We start from the raw sequence: 16,889 nt of genomic DNA on the forward strand, positions 1-16,889 counted from the left end.
CATCAGGTTGTCTCTGACAGAGAAGAATGGTTGCTCAATCACGTCTTATAGGGAATACTGAATGTTAGGTGACCTGTAATGAGTGGAAGGCTTCTTGTTAGATGACTTCTCACAGAGAAGTCTTGTCAGGTGATGTCTGAAAGAGAAACCTGTTTAATACAGAGCGCGTACAGAGAATCCTGGTTGTTACGTGACCTCATACAGGGAAGGCTGGTTTTTGGGTGATCTAATAAGGAGAAGCCTGTTGGTTAGGTGCTCTTACAGAAGCCTGGTTATCTGGTTATATGTGACAGAGAAGCATGGTTTTTAGGTCACCTCTTAAAGGGAAGACTGTTTTCTAGGAGATCGTATCAGTGGAAGGCTTGTTGTTAGATGAGCTCTGACAGAGAAGTTTGTAAGGTGATGTGTGACTGAGAAACCTGTTTGTTAAAGAGCTCTTACAGAGAAGCCTGGGTGTTATGTGACCTCATAAATGGAAGGATGGTTGTTTTGTGACCTAATAATGAGAAGCATGTTTGTCAGGTGAGCTCTTACAGAGAAGCCTGGTTGTTACGTGACCTCTGGAAGAGAAGCCTGTTTGTTAGGTCACTACTGATGGAGAAGCTTGATTGTTATGTAGTCTCTGACAGTGAAGACTTGTTGGTAGGTGACCTCATAAAGAAGCCTGGTTGTTCGGTGACCTCTAATGAGGCATACAGAGAAGCCTTGTTACAGAGAAGCCTAGTTGTTATGTGACCTCATAAAGGGAAGACTGGTTGTTGGGTGATCTAATAAGGAGATACCTGTTTGTTAGGCGAGCTCTGAGAGAAGCCTGGTTATCAGGTTCTCTCTGACAGACAAGCATGGTGGTTTGGTCACCTCTTAAAGGGAAGGCTGACTGTTACGTGATCTGTAATAAGTGGACGCCTTGTTGTTAGATGACTTCTGACAGAGAAGTCTTGTTGTTAGGTGATGTCTGACAGAGAAACCAGTTTGTTACATGACCACTTACACAGAAGCTTGGTTGTTAGGTGATCTCTGACAGAGAAGCATGTTTTTAAGGTGACATGTGATGGAGAAGCCTGGTTGTGAGGCAACCTCTGACAGAGAAGGCTGTTTGTTAAGGCAGCTCTTAAATAGAATCTTGATTATAAGGTTGTCTCTGTCAGAGAAGACTGGTTTGTAGGTGAACTCATAGAGAGAACACTGTTTTTTGTGTGATCTAAAAAGTAGCCGCCTGGTTGTTAAGTGACCTCTGAAAGAGAAGTCTACCTAGCAGTGTTCTGACAGAGAAGACTGTTGGTAGGTGACCTCACAAAGAGAAAACTTGCTGTTAAGTGATCTGTAATAAGGAGAAGCCTGTTTATTATGTGAGCTCTTAGAGAAACACTTGGATATTATGTGACCTCATAAAGAGAAACTGGTTGTTGGGTGATCTAAGAAGGAGAAGCCTGTTTGTTACGAGAGCTCTGACAGAAAAGCCTGGTTTTTAGGTGACTTCTGATGGATAAGGTTGGTTGTTATGTAATGTCTGACAGTGAAGACTGGTTGGTAGGTGACCTCGTGAAGAGAAGCCTGGTTCTTCGGTTATCTCTAAGAAGCATTCCAGTGAAGCTTGACTCTAGAGAGGCCTTGTTGTTATGTGACCTCTTTAAGAGAAGACTGGTTGTTGGGTGATCTTATGAGGAGAAGCCCCTTGGTTAGGCGTGCTCTTACAGAAGCCTGGTTATCAGGTTATCTCTGAGAGAGAAGTTTGGTTTTTAGGTCACGTCTCCCATCGGAGACTTATTGTTGGGTGATCTGTAGTCACTGGAAGGCTTGTGGTCAGACGATGTCTGACAGAGAATTCTTGTTAAGTCATGTCTGACAGAGAAACCTGTTTGTTACAGAGCTCTTACAGAGAAGCCTGATTGTTATGTGACCTCATAAAGAGAAGACTGGTTGTTAGGTGACATCCAAAAGAGACGCCTGGTGCTTAGGTGACCTCCAAAAGAGATGCCTGGTGATGAGGTGACTTCTGACAGAGAAGGTAAGTTGTTACATTATCTCTGACAGTGAAGACTGGTTGGTTGCTGACCTCACAAAGAGAAGCGTGGTTGTCAGGTGATCTCCAGTAAGGAGGAACCTGGTAGTCATGTGATCCATAATGAGGGTAAGCCTGGTAGGTTACCTCTGACCGAGAAGACCTATTGTTAGGTGACATCTGAGAGAGACGCCTGCTCATCAGGTTGTCTCTGACAGAGAAGAATGGTTGCTCAATCACGTCTTATAGGGAATACTGAATGTTAGGTGACCTGTAATGAGTGGAAGGCTTCTTGTTAGATGACTTCTCACAGAGAAGTCTTGTCAGGTGATGTCTGAAAGAGAAACCTGTTTAATACAGAGCGCGTACAGAGAATCCTGGTTGTTACGTGACCTCATACAGGGAAGGCTGGTTTTTGGGTGATCTAATAAGGAGAAGCCTGTTGGTTAGGTGCTCTTACAGAAGCCTGGTTATCTGGTTATATGTGACAGAGAAGCATGGTTTTTAGGTCACCTCTTAAAGGGAAGACTGTTTTCTAGGAGATCGTATCAGTGGAAGGCTTGTTGTTAGATGAGCTCTGACAGAGAAGTTTGTAAGGTGATGTGTGACTGAGAAACCTGTTTGTTAAAGAGCTCTTACAGAGAAGCCTGGGTGTTATGTGACCTCATAAATGGAAGGATGGTTGTTTTGTGACCTAATAATGAGAAGCATGTTTGTCAGGTGAGCTCTTACAGAGAAGCCTGGTTGTTACGTGACCTCTGGAAGAGAAGCCTGTTTGTTAGGTCACTACTGATGGAGAAGCTTGATTGTTATGTAGTCTCTGACAGTGAAGACTTGTTGGTAGGTGACCTCATAAAGAAGCCTGGTTGTTCGGTGACCTCTAATGAGGCATACAGAGAAGCCTTGTTACAGAGAAGCCTAGTTGTTATGTGACCTCATAAAGGGAAGACTGGTTGTTGGGTGATCTAATAAGGAGATACCTGTTTGTTAGGCGAGCTCTGAGAGAAGCCTGGTTATCAGGTTCTCTCTGACAGACAAGCATGGTGGTTTGGTCACCTCTTAAAGGGAAGGCTGACTGTTACGTGATCTGTAATAAGTGGACGCCTTGTTGTTAGATGACTTCTGACAGAGAAGTCTTGTTGTTAGGTGATGTCTGACAGAGAAACCAGTTTGTTACATGACCACTTACACAGAAGCTTGGTTGTTAGGTGATCTCTGACAGAGAAGCATGTTTTTAAGGTGACATGTGATGGAGAAGCCTGGTTGTGAGGCAACCTCTGACAGAGAAGGCTGTTTGTTAAGGCAGCTCTTAAATAGAATCTTGATTATAAGGTTGTCTCTGTCAGAGAAGACTGGTTTGTAGGTGAACTCATAGAGAGAACACTGTTTTTTGGGTGATCTAAAAAGTAGCCGCCTGGTTAAGTGACCTCTGAAAGAGAAGTCTACCTAGCAGTGTTCTGACAGAGAAGACTGTTGGTAGGTGACCTCACAAAGAGAAAACTTGCTGTTAAGTGATCTGTAATAAGGAGAAGCCTGTTTATTATGTGAGCTCTTAGAGAAACACTTGGATATTATGTGACCTCATAAAGAGAAACTGGTTGTTGGGTGATCTAAGAAGGAGAAGCCTGTTTGTTACGAGAGCTCTGACAGAAAAGCCTGGTTTTTAGGTGACTTCTGATGGATAAGGTTGGTTGTTATGTAATGTCTGACAGTGAAGACTGGTTGTTAGGTGACCTCGTGAAGAGAAGCCTGGTTCTTCGGTTATCTCTAAGAAGCATTCCAGTGAAGCTTGACTCTAGAGAGGCCTTGTTGTTATGTGACCTCTTTAAGAGAAGACTGGTTGTTGGGTGATCTTATGAGGAGAAGCCCCTTGGTTAGGCGTGCTCTTACAGAAGCCTGGTTATCAGGTTATCTCTGAGAGAGAAGTTTGGTTTTTAGGTCACGTCTCCCATCGGAGACTTATTGTTGGGTGATCTGTAGTGAGTGGAAGGCTTGTGGTCAGACGATGTCTGACAGAGAATTCTTGTTAAGTCATGTCTGACAGAGAAACCTGTTTGTTACAGAGCTCTTACAGAGAAGCCTGATTGTTATGTGACCTCATAAAGAGAAGACTGGTTGTTAGGTGACATCCAAAAGAGACGCCTGGTGCTTAGGTGACCTCCAAAAGAGATGCCTGGTGATGAGGTGACTTCTGACAGAGAAGGTAAGTTGTTACATTATCTCTGACAGTGAAGACTGGTTGGTTGCTGACCTCACAAAGAGAAGCGTGGTTGTCAGGTGATCTCCAGTAAGGAGGAACCTGGTAGTCATGTGATCCATAATGAGGGTAAGCCTGGTAGGTTACCTCTGTCCGAGAAGACCTATTGTTAGGTGACATCTGAGAGAGACGCCTGCTCATCAGGTTGTCTCTGACAGAGAAGAATGGTTGCTCAATCACGTCTTATAGGGAATACTGAATGTTAGGTGACCTGTAATGAGTGGAAGGCTTCTTGTTAGATGACTTCTCACAGAGAAGTCTTGTCAGGTGATGTCTGAAAGAGAAACCTGTTTAATACAGAGCGCGTACAGAGAATCCTGGTTGTTACGTGACCTCATACAGGGAAGGCTGGTTTTTGGGTGATCTAATAAGGAGAAGCCTGTTGGTTAGGTGCTCTTACAGAAGCCTGGTTATCTGGTTATATGTGACAGAGAAGCATGGTTTTTAGGTCACCTCTTAAAGGGAAGACTGTTTTCTAGGAGATCGTATCAGTGGAAGGCTTGTTGTTAGATGAGCTCTGACAGAGAAGTTTGTAAGGTGATGTGTGACTGAGAAACCTGTTTGTTATAGAGCTCTCACAGAGAAGCTTGGGTGTTATGTGACCTCATAAATGGAAGGATGGTTGTTTTGTGACCTAATAATGAGAAGCATGTTTGTCAGGTGAGCTCTTACAGAGAAGCCTGGTTGTTACGTGACCTCTGGAAGAGAAGCCTGTTTGTTAGGTCACTACTGATGGAGAAGCTTGATTGTTATGTAGTCTCTGACAGTGAAGACTTGTTGGTAGGTGACCTCATAAAGAAGCCTGGTTGTTCGGTGACCTCTAATGAGGCATACAGAGAAGCCTTGTTACAGAGAAGCCTAGTTGTTATGTGACCTCATAAAGGGAAGACTGGTTGTTGGGTGATCTAATAAGGAGATACCTGTTTGTTAGGCGAGCTCTGAGAGAAGCCTGGTTATCAGGTTCTCTCTGACAGACAAGCATGGTGGTTTGGTCACCTCTTAAACACCTTGTTGTTAGATGACTTCTGACAGAGAAGTCTTGTTGTTAGGTGATGTCTGACAGAGAAACCAGTTTGTTACATGACCACTTACACAGAAGCTTGGTTGTTAGGTGATCTCTGACAGAGAAGCATGTTTTTAAGGTGACATGTGATGGAGAAGCCTGGTTGTGAGGCAACCTCTGACAGAGAAGGCTGTTTGTTAAGGCAGCTCTTAAATAGAATCTTGATTATAAGGTTGTCTCTGTCAGAGAAGACTGGTTTGTAGGTGAACTCATAGAGAGAACACTGTTTTTTGGGTGATCTAAAAAGTAGCCGCCTGGTTGTTAAGTAACCTCGGAAAGAGAAGTCTACCTAGCAGTGTTCTGACAGAGAAGACTGTTGGTAGGTGACCTCACAAAGAGAAAACTTGCTGTTAAGTGATCTGTAATAAGGAGAAGCCTGTTTATTATGTGAGCTCTTAGAGAAACACTTGGATATTATGTGACCTCATAAAGAGAAACTGGTTGTTGGGTGATCTAAGAAGGAGAAGCCTGTTTGTTACGAGAGCTCTGACAGAAAAGCCTGGTTTTTAGGTGACTTCTGATGGATAAGGTTGGTTGTTATGTAATGTCTGACAGTGAAGACTGGTTGTTAGGTGACCTCGTGAAGAGAAGCCTGGTTCTTCGGTTATCTCTAAGAAGCATTCCAGTGAAGCTTGACTCTAGAGAGGCCTTGTTGTTATGTGACCTCTTTAAGAGAAGACTGGTTGTTGGGTGATCTTATGAGGAGAAGCCCCTTGGTTAGGCGTGCTCTTACAGAAGCCTGGTTATCAGGTTATCTCTGAGAGAGAAGTTTGGTTTTTAGGTCACGTCTCCCATCGGAGACTTATTGTTGGGTGATCTGTAGTCACTGGAAGGCTTGTGGTCAGACGATGTCTGACAGAGAATTCTTGTTAAGTCATGTCTGACAGAGAAACCTGTTTGTTACAGAGCTCTTACAGAGAAGCCTGATTGTTATGTGACCTCATAAAGAGAAGACTGGTTGTTAGGTGACATCCCAAAGAGACGCCTGGTGCTTAGGTGACCTCCAAAAGAGATGCCTGGTGATGAGGTGACTTCTGACAGAGAAGGTAAGTTGTTACATTATCTCTGACAGTGAAGACTGGTTGGTTGCTGACCTCACAAAGAGAAGCGTGGTTGTCAGGTGATCTCCAGTAAGGAGGAACCTGGTAGTCATGTGATCCATAATGAGGGTAAGCCTGGTAGGTTACCTCTGACCGAGAAGACCTATTGTTAGGTGACATCTGAGAGAGACGCCTGCTCATCAGGTTGTCTCTGACAGAGAAGAATGGTTGCTCAATCACGTCTTATAGGGAATACTGAATGTTAGGTGACCTGTAATGAGTGGAAGGCTTCTTGTTAGATGACTTCTCACACAGAAGTCTTGTCAGGTGATGTCTGAAAGAGAAACCTGTTTAATACAGAGCGCGTACAGAGAATCCTGGTTGTTACGTGACCTCATACAGGGAAGGCTGGTTTTTGGGTGATCTAATAAGGAGAAGCCTGTTGGTTAGGTGCTCTTACAGAAGCCTGGTTATCTGGTTATATGTGACAGAGAAGCATGGTTTTTAGGTCACCTCTTAAAGGGAAGACTGTTTTCTAGGAGATCGTATCAGTGGAAGGCTTGTTGTTAGATGAGCTCTGACAGAGAAGTTTGTAAGGTGATGTGTGACTGAGAAACCTGTTTGTTAAAGAGCTCTTACAGAGAAGCCTGGGTGTTATGTGACCTCATAAATGGAAGGATGGTTGTTTTGTGACCTAATAATGAGAAGCATGTTTGTCAGGTGAGCTCTTACAGAGAAGCCTGGTTGTTACGTGACCTCTGGAAGAGAAGCCTGTTTGTTAGGTCACTACTGATGGAGAAGCTTGATTGTTATGTAGTCTCTGACAGTGAAGACTTGTTGGTAGGTGACCTCATAAAGAAGCCTGGTTGTTCGGTGACCTCTAATGAGGCATACAGAGAAGCCTTGTTACAGAGAAGCCTAGTTGTTATGTGACCTCATAAAGGGAAGACTGGTTGTTGGGTGATCTAATAAGGAGATACCTGTTTGTTAGGCGAGCTCTGAGAGAAGCCTGGTTATCAGGTTCTCTCTGACAGACAAGCATGGTGGTTTGGTCACCTCTTAAAGGGAAGGCTGACTGTTACGTGATCTGTAATAAGTGGGCGCCTTGTTGTTAGATGACTTCTGACAGAGAAGTCTTGTTGTTAGGTGATGTCTGACAGAGAAACCAGTTTGTTACATGACCACTTACACAGAAGCTTGGTTGTTAGGTGATCTCTGACAGAGAAGCATGTTTTTAAGGTGACATGTGATGGAGAAGCCTGGTTGTGAGGCAACCTCTGACAGAGAAGGCTGTTTGTTAAGGCAGCTCTTAAATAGAATCTTGATTATAAGGTTGTCTCTGTCAGAGAAGACTGGTTTGTAGGTGAACTCATAGAGAGAACACTGTTTTTTGGGTGATCTAATAAGTAGCCGCCTGGTTGTTAAGTGACCTCGGAAAGAGAAGTCTACCTAGCAGTGTTCTGACAGAGAAGACTGTTGGTAGGTGACCTCACAAAGAGAAAACTTGCTGTTAAGTGATCTGTAATAAGGAGAAGCCTGTTTATTATGTGAGCTCTTAGAGAAACACTTGGATATTATGTGACCTCATAAAGAGAAACTGGTTGTTGGGTGATCTAAGAAGGAGAAGCCTGTCTGTTACGAGAGCTCTGACAGAAAAGCCTGGTTTTTAGGTGACTTCTGATGGATAAGGTTGGTTGTTATGTAATGTCTGACAGTGAAGACTGGTTGGTAGGTGACCTCGTGAAGAGAAGCCTGGTTCTTCGGTTATCTCTAAGAAGCATTCCAGTGAAGCTTGACTCTAGAGAGGCCTTGTTGTTATGTGACCTCTTTAAGAGAAGACTGGTTGTTGGGTGATCTTATGAGGAGAAGCCCCTTGGTTAGGCGTGCTCTTACAGAAGCCTGGTTATCAGGTTATCTCTGAGAGAGAAGTTTGGTTTTTAGGTCACGTCTCCCATCGGAGACTTATTGTTGGATGATCTGTAGTCACTGGAAGGCTTGTGGTCAGACGATGTCTGACAGAGAATTCTTGTTAAGTCATGTCTGACAGAGAAACCTGTTTGTTACAGAGCTCTTACAGAGAAGCCTGATTGTTATGTGACCTCATAAAGAGAAGACTGGTTGTTAGGTGACATCCAAAAGAGAAGCCTGGTGCTTAGGTGACCTCCAAAAGAGATGCCTGGTGATGAGGTGACTTCTGACAGAGAAGGTAAGTTGTTACATTATCTCTGACAGTGAAGACTGGTTGGTTGCTGACCTCACAAAGAGAAGCGTGGTTGTCAGGTGATCTCCAGTAAGGAGGAACCTGGTAGTCATGTGATCCATAATGAGGGTAAGCCTGGTAGGTTACCTCTGTCCGAGAAGACCTATTGTTAGGTGACATCTGAGAGAGACGCCTGCTCATCAGGTTGTCTCTGACAGAGAAGAATGGTTCCTCAATCACGTCTTATAGGGAATACTGAATGTTAGGTGACCTGTAATGAGTGGAAGGCTTCTTGTTAGATGACTTCTCACACAGAAGTCTTGTCAGGTGATGTCTGAAAGAGAAACCTGTTTAATACAGAGCGCGTACAGAGAATCCTGGTTGTTACGTGACCTCATACAGGGAAGGCTGGTTTTTGGGTGATCTAATAAGGAGAAGCCTGTTGGTTAGGTGCTCTTACAGAAGCCTGGTTATCTGGTTATATGTGACAGAGAAGCATGGTTTTTAGGTCACCTCTTAAAGGGAAGACTGTTTTCTAGGAGATCATATCAGTGGAAGGCTTGTTGTTAGATGAGCTCTGACAGAGAAGTTTGTAAGGTGATGTGTGACTGAGAAACCTGTTTGTTAAAGAGCTCTTACAGAGAAGCCTGGGTGTTATGTGACCTCATAAATGGAAGGATGGTTGTTTTGTGACCTAATAATGAGAAGCATGTTTGTCAGGTGAGCTCTTACAGAGAAGCCTGGTTGTTACGTGACCTCTGGAAGAGAAGCCTGTTTGTTAGGTCACTACTGATGGAGAAGCTTGATTGTTATGTAGTCTCTGACAGTGAAGACTTGTTGGTAGGTGACCTCATAAAGAAGCCTGGTTGTTCGGTGACCTCTAATGAGGCATACAGAGAAGCCTTGTTACAGAGAAGCCTAGTTGTTATGTGACCTCATAAAGGGAAGACTGGTTGTTGGGTGATCTAATAAGGAGATACCTGTTTGTTAGGCGAGCTCTGAGAGAAGCCTGGTTATCAGGTTCTCTCTGACAGACAAGCATGGTGGTTTGGTCACCTCTTAAAGGGAAGGCTGACTGTTACGTGATCTGTAATAAGTGGACGCCTTGTTGTTAGATGACTTCTGACAGAGAAGTCTTGTTGTTAGGTGATGTCTGACAGAGAAACCAGTTTGTTACATGACCACTTACACAGAAGCTTGGTTGTTAGGTGATCTCTGACAGAGAAGCATGTTTTTAAGGTGACATGTGATGGAGAAGCCTGGTTGTGAGGCAACCTCTGACAGAGAAGGCTGTTTGTTAAGGCAGCTCTTAAATAGAATCTTGATTATAAGGTTGTCTCTGTCAGAGAAGACTGGTTTGTAGGTGAACTCATAGAGAGAACACTGTTTTTTGGGTGATCTAAAAAGTAGCCGCCTGGTTGTTAAGTGACCTCTGAAAGAGAAGTCTACCTAGCAGTGTTCTGACAGAGAAGACTGTTGGTAGGTGACCTCACAAAGAGAAAACTTGCTGTTAAGTGATCTGTAATAAGGAGAAGCCTGTTTATTATGTGAGCTCTTAGAGAAACACTTGGATATTATGTGACCTCATAAAGAGAAACTGGTTGTTGGGTGATCTAAGAAGGAGAAGCCTGTTTGTTACGAGAGCTCTGACAGAAAAGCCTGGTTTTTAGGTGACTTCTGATGGATAAGGTTGGTTGTTATGTAATGTCTGACAGTGAAGACTGGTTGTTAGGTGACCTCGTGAAGAGAAGCCTGGTTCTTCGGTTATCTCTAAGAAGCATTCCAGTGAAGCTTGACTCTAGAGAGGCCTTGTTGTTATGTGACCTCTTTAAGAGAAGACTGGTTGTTGGGTGATCTTATGAGGAGAAGCCCCTTGGTTAGGCGTGCTCTTACAGAAGCCTGGTTATCAGGTTATCTCTGAGAGAGAAGTTTGGTTTTTAGGTCACGTCTCCCATCGGAGACTTATTGTTGGGTGATCTGTAGTCACTGGAAGGCTTGTGGTCAGACGATGTCTGACAGAGAATTCTTGTTAAGTCATGTCTGACAGAGAAACCTGTTTGTTACAGAGCTCTTACAGAGAAGCCTGATTGTTATGTGACCTCATAAAGAGAAGCCTGGTGCTTAGGTGACCTCCAAAAGAGATGCCTGGTGATGAGGTGACTTCTGACAGAGAAGGTAAGTTGTTACATTATCTCTGACAGTGAAGACTGGTTGGTTGCTGACCTCACAAAGAGAAGCGTGGTTGTCAGGTGATCTCCAGTAAGGAGGAACCTGGTAGTCATGTGATCCATAATGAGGGTAAGCCTGGTAGGTTACCTCTGACCGAGAAGACCTATTGTTAGGTGACATCTGAGAGAGACGCCTGCTCATCAGGTTGTCTCTGACAGAGAAGAATGGTTGCTCAATCACGTCTTATAGGGAATACTGAATGTTAGGTGACCTGTAATGAGTGGAAGGCTTCTTGTTAGATGACTTCTCACAGAGAAGTCTTGTCAGGTGATGTCTGATAGAGAAACCTGTTTAATACAGAGCGCGTACAGAGAATCCTGGTTGTTACGTGACCTCATACAGGGAAGGCTGGTTTTTGGGTGATCTAATAAGGAGAAGCCTGTTGGTTAGGTGCTCTTACAGAAGCCTGGTTATCTGGTTATATGTGACAGAGAAGCATGGTTTTTAGGTCACCTCTTAAAGGGAAGACTGTTTTCTAGGAGATCGTATCAGTGGAAGGCTTGTTGTTAGATGAGCTCTGACAGAGAAGTTTGTAAGGTGATGTGTGACTGAGAAACCTGTTTGTTAAAGAGCTCTTACAGAGAAGCCTGGGTGTTATGTGACCTCATAAATGGAAGGATGGTTGTTTTGTGACCTAATAATGAGAAGCATGTTTGTCAGGTGAGCTCTTACAGAGAAGCCTGGTTGTTACGTGACCTCTGGAAGAGAAGCCTGTTTGTTAGGTCACTACTGATGGAGAAGCTTGATTGTCATGTAGTCTCTGACAGTGAAGACTTGTTGGTAGGTGACCTCATAAAGAAGCCTTGTTGTTCGGTGACCTCTAATGAGGCATACAGAGAAGCCTTGTTACAGAGAAGCCTAGTTGTTATGTGACCTCATAAAGGGAAGACTGGTTGTTGGGTGATCTAATAAGGAGATACCTGTTTGTTAGGCGAGCTCTGAGAGAAGCCTGGTTATCAGGTTCTCTCTGACAGACAAGCATGGTGGTTTGGTCACCTCTTAAAGGGAAGGCTGACTGTTACGTGATCTGTAATAAGTGGACGCCTTGTTGTTAGATGACTTCTGACAGAGAAGTCTTGTTGTTAGGTGATGTCTGACAGAGAAACCAGTTTGTTACATGACCACTTACACAGAAGCTTGGTTGTTAGGTGATCTCTGACAGAGAAGCATGTTTTTAAGGTGACATGTGATGGAGAAGCCTGGTTGTGAGGCAACCTCTGACAGAGAAGGCTGTTTGTTAAGGCAGCTCTTAAATAGAATCTTGATTATAAGGTTGTCTCTGTCAGAGAAGACTGGTTTGTAGGTGAACTCATAGAGAGAACACTGTTTTTCGGGTGATCTAAAAAGTAGCCGCCTGGTTAAGTGACCTCTGAAAGAGAAGTCTACCTAGCAGTGTTCTGACAGAGAAGACTGTTGGTAGGTGACCTCACAAAGAGAAAACTTGCTGTTAAGTGATCTGTAATAAGGAGAAGCCTGTTTATTATGTGAGCTCTTAGAGAAACACTTGGATATTATGTGACCTCATAAAGAGAAACTGGTTGTTGGGTGATCTAAGAAGGAGAAGCCTGTTTGTTACGAGAGCTCTGACAGAAAAGCCTGGTTGTTAGGTGACTTCTGATGGATAAGGTTGGTTGTTATGTAATGTCTGACAGTGAAGACTGGTTGTTAGGTGACCTCGTGAAGAGAAGCCTGGTTCTTCGGTTATCTCTAAGAAGCATTCCAGTGAAGCTTGACTCTAGAGAGGCCTTGTTGTTATGTGACCTCTTTAAGAGAAGACTGGTTGTTGGGTGATCTTATGAGGAGAAGCCCCTTGGTTAGGCGTGCTCTTACAGAAGCCTGGTTATCAGGTTATCTCTGAGAGAGAAGTTTGGTTTTTAGGTCACGTCTCCCATCGGAGACTTATTGTTGGGTGATCTGTAGTCACTGGAAGGCTTGTGGTCAGACGATGTCTGACAGAGAATTCTTGTTAAGTCATGTCTGACAGAGAAACCTGTTTGTTACAGAGCTCTTACAGAGAAGCCTGATTGTTATGTGACCTCATAAAGAGAAGACTGGTTGTTAGGTGACATCCAAAAGAGACGCCTGGTGCTTAGGTGACCTCCAAAAGAGATGCCTGGTGATGAGGTGACTTCTGACAGAGAAGGTAAGTTGTTACATTATCTCTGACAGTGAAGACTGGTTGGTTGCTGACCTCACAAAGAGAAGCGTGGTTGTCAGGTGATCTCCAGTAAGGAGGAACCTGGTAGTCATGTGATCCATAATGAGGGTAAGCCTGGTAGGTTACCTCTGACCGAGAAGACCTATTGTTAGGTGACATCTGAGAGAGACGCCTGCTCATCAGGTTGTCTCTGACAGAGAAGAATGGTTGCTCAATCACGTCTTATAGGGAATACTGAATGTTAGGTGACCTGTAATGAGTGGAAGGCTTCTTGTTAGATGACTTCTCACAGAGAAGTCTTGTCAGGTGATGTCTGAAAGAGAAACCTGTTTAATACAGAGCGCGTACAGAGAATCCTGGTTGTTACGTGACCTCATACAGGGAAGGCTGGTTTTTGGGTGATCTAATAAGGAGAAGCCTGTTGGTTAGGTGCTCTTACAGAAGCCTGGTTATCTGGTTATATGTGACAGAGAAGCATGGTTTTTAGGTCACCTCTTAAAGGGAAGACTGTTTTCTAGGAGATCGTATCAGTGGAAGGCTTGTTGTTAGATGAGCTCTGACAGAGAAGTTTGTAAGGTGATGTGTGACTGAGAAACCTGTTTGTTAAAGAGCTCTTACAGAGAAGCCTGGGTGTTATGTGACCTCATAAATGGAAGGATGGTTGTTTTGTGACCTAATAATGAGAAGCATGTTTGTCAGGTGAGCTCTTACAGAGAAGCCTGGTTGTTACGTGACCTCTGGAAGAGAAGCCTGTTTGTTAGGTCACTACTGATGGAGAAGCTTGATTGTTATGTAGTCTCTGACAGTGAAGACTTGTTGGTAGGTGACCTCATAAAGAAGCCTGGTTGTTCGGTGACCTCTAATGAGGCATACAGAGAAGCCTTGTTACAGAGAAGCCTAGTTGTTATGTGACCTCATAAAGGGAAGACTGGTTGTTGGGTGATCTAATAAGGAGATACCTGTTTGTTAGGCGAGCTCTGAGAGAAGCCTGGTTATCAGGTTCTCTCTGACAGACAAGCATGGTGGTTTGGTCACCTCTTAAAGGGAAGGCTGACTGTTACGTGATCTGTAATAAGTGGACGCCTTGTTGTTAGATGACTTCTGACAGAGAAGTCTTGTTGTTAGGTGATGTCTGACAGAGAAACCAGTTTGTTACATGACCACTTACACAGAAGCTTGGTTGTTAGGTGATCTCTGACAGAGAAGCATGTTTTTAAGGTGACATGTGATGGAGAAGCCTGGTTGTGAGGCAACCTCTGACAGAGAAGGCTGTTTGTTAAGGCAGCTCTTAAATAGAATCTTGATTATAAGGTTGTCTCTGTCAGAGAAGACTGGTTTGTAGGTGAACTCATAGAGAGAACACTGTTTTTCGGGTGATCTAAAAAGTAGCCGCCTGGTTGTTAAGTGACCTCGGAAAGAGAAGTCTACCTAGCAGTGTTCTGACAGAGAAGACTGTTGGTAGGTGACCTCACAAAGAGAAAACTTGCTGTTAAGTGATCTGTAATAAGGAGAAGCCTGTTTATTATGTGAGCTCTTAGAGAAACACTTGGATATTATGTGACCTCATAAAGAGAAACTGGTTGTTGGGTGATCTAAGAAGGAGAAGCCTGTTTGTTACGAGAGCTCTGACAGAAAAGCCTGGTTTTTAGGTGACTTCTGATGGATAAGGTTGGTTGTTATGTAATGTCTGACAGTGAAGACTGGTTGGTAGGTGACCTCGTGAAGAGAAGCCTGGTTCTTCGGTTATCTCTAAGAAGCATTCCAGTGAAGCTTGACTCTAGAGAGGCCTTGTTGTTATGTGACCTCTTTAAGAGAAGACTGGTTGTTGGGTGATCTTATGAGGAGAAGCCCCTTGGTTAGGCGTGCTCTTACAGAAGCCTGGTTATCAGGTTATCTCTGAGAGAGAAGTTTGGTTTTTAGGTCACGTCTCCCATCGGAGACTGATTGTGGGGTGATCTGTAGTGAGTGGAAGGCTTGTGGTCAGACGATGTCTGACAGAGAATTCTTGTTAAGTCATGTCTGACAGAGAAACCTGTTTGTTACAGAGCTCTTACAGAGAAGCCTGATTGTTATGTGACCTCATAAAGAGAAGACTGGTTGTTAGGTGACATCCAAAAGAGACGCCTGGTGCTTAGGTGACCTCCAAAAGAGATGCCTGGTGATGAGGTGACTTCTGACAGAGAAGGTAAGTTGTTACATTATCTCTGACAGTGAAGACTGGTTGGTTGCTGACCTCACAAAGAGAAGCGTGGTTGTCAGGTGATCTCCAGTAAGGAGGAACCTGGTAGTCATGTGATCCATAATGAGGGTAAGCCTGGTAGGTTACCTCTGACCGAGAAGACCTATTGTTAGGTGACATCTGAGAGAGACGCCTGCTCATCAGGTTGTCTCTGACAGAGAAGAATGGTTGCTCAATCACGTCTTATAGGGAATACTGAATGTTAGGTGACCTGTAATGAGTGGAAGGCTTCTTGTTAGATGACTTCTCACAGAGAAGTCTTGTCAGGTGATGTCTGAAAGAGAAACCTGTTTAATACAGAGCGCGTACAGAGAATCCTGGTTGTTACGTGACCTCATACAGGGAAGGCTGGTTTTTGGGTGATCTAATAAGGAGAAGCCTGTTGGTTAGGTGCTCTTACAGAAGCCTGGTTATCTGGTTATATGTGACAGAGAAGCATGGTTTTTAGGTCACCTCTTAAAGGGAAGACTGTTTTCTAGGAGATCGTATCAGTGGAAGGCTTGTTGTTAGATGAGCTCTGACAGAGAAGTTTGTAAGGTGATGTGTGACTGAGAAACCTGTTTGTTAAAGAGCTCTTACAGAGAAGCCTGGGTGTTATGTGACCTCATAAATGGAAGGATGGTTGTTTTGTGACCTAATAATGAGAAGCATGTTTGTCAGGTGAGCTCTTACAGAGAAGCCTGGTTGTTACGTGACCTCTGGAAGAGAAGCCTGTTTGTTAGGTCACTACTGATGGAGAAGCTTGATTGTTATGTAGTCTCTGACAGTGAAGACTTGTTGGTAGGTGACCTCATAAAGAAGCCTGGTTGTTCGGTGACCTCTAATGAGGCATACAGAGAAGCCTTGTTACAGAGAAGCCTAGTTGTTATGTGACCTCATAAAGGGAAGACTGGTTGTTGGGTGATCTAATAAGGAGATACCTGTTTGTTAGGCGAGCTCTGAGAGAAGCCTGGTTATCAGGTTCTCTCTGACAGACAAGCATGGTGGTTTGGTCACCTCTTAAAGGGAAGGCTGACTGTTACGTGATCTGTAATAAGTGGACGCCTTGTTGTTAGATGACTTCTGACAGAGAAGTCTTGTTGTTAGGTGATGTCTGACAGAGAAACCAGTTTGTTACATGACCACTTACACAGAAGCTTGGTTGTTAGGTGATCTCTGACAGAGAAGCATGTTTTTAAGGTGACATGTGATGGAGAAGCCTGGTTGTGAGGCAACCTCTGACAGAGAAGGCTGTTTGTTAAGGCAGCTCTTAAATAGAATCTTGATTATAAGGTTGTCTCTGTCAGAGAAGACTGGTTTGTAGGTGAACTCATAGAGAGAACACTGTTTTTTGGGTGATCTAAAAAGTAGCCGCCTGGTTGTTAAGTGACCTCGGAAAGAGAAGTCTACCTAGCAGTGTTCTGACAGAGAAGACTGTTGGTAGGTGACCTCACAAAGAGAAAACTTGCTGTTAAGTGATCTGTAATAAGGAGAAGCCTGTTTATTATGTGAGCTCTTAGAGAAACACTTGGATATTATGTGACCTCATAAAGAGAAACTGGTTGTTGGGTGATCTAAGAAGGAGAAGCCTGTTTGTTACGAGAGCTCTGACAGAAAAGCCTGGTTTTTAGGTGACTTCTGATGGATAAGGTTGGTTGTTATGTAATGTCTGACAGTGAAGACTGGTTGTTAGGTGACCTCGTGAAGAGAAGCCTGGTTCTT

Source organism: Manis pentadactyla, chromosome 4 (genome assembly GCF_030020395.1).
Source record: "Manis pentadactyla isolate mManPen7 chromosome 4, mManPen7.hap1, whole genome shotgun sequence".
Classification (NCBI taxonomy): Eukaryota; Metazoa; Chordata; class Mammalia; order Pholidota; family Manidae; genus Manis; species Manis pentadactyla.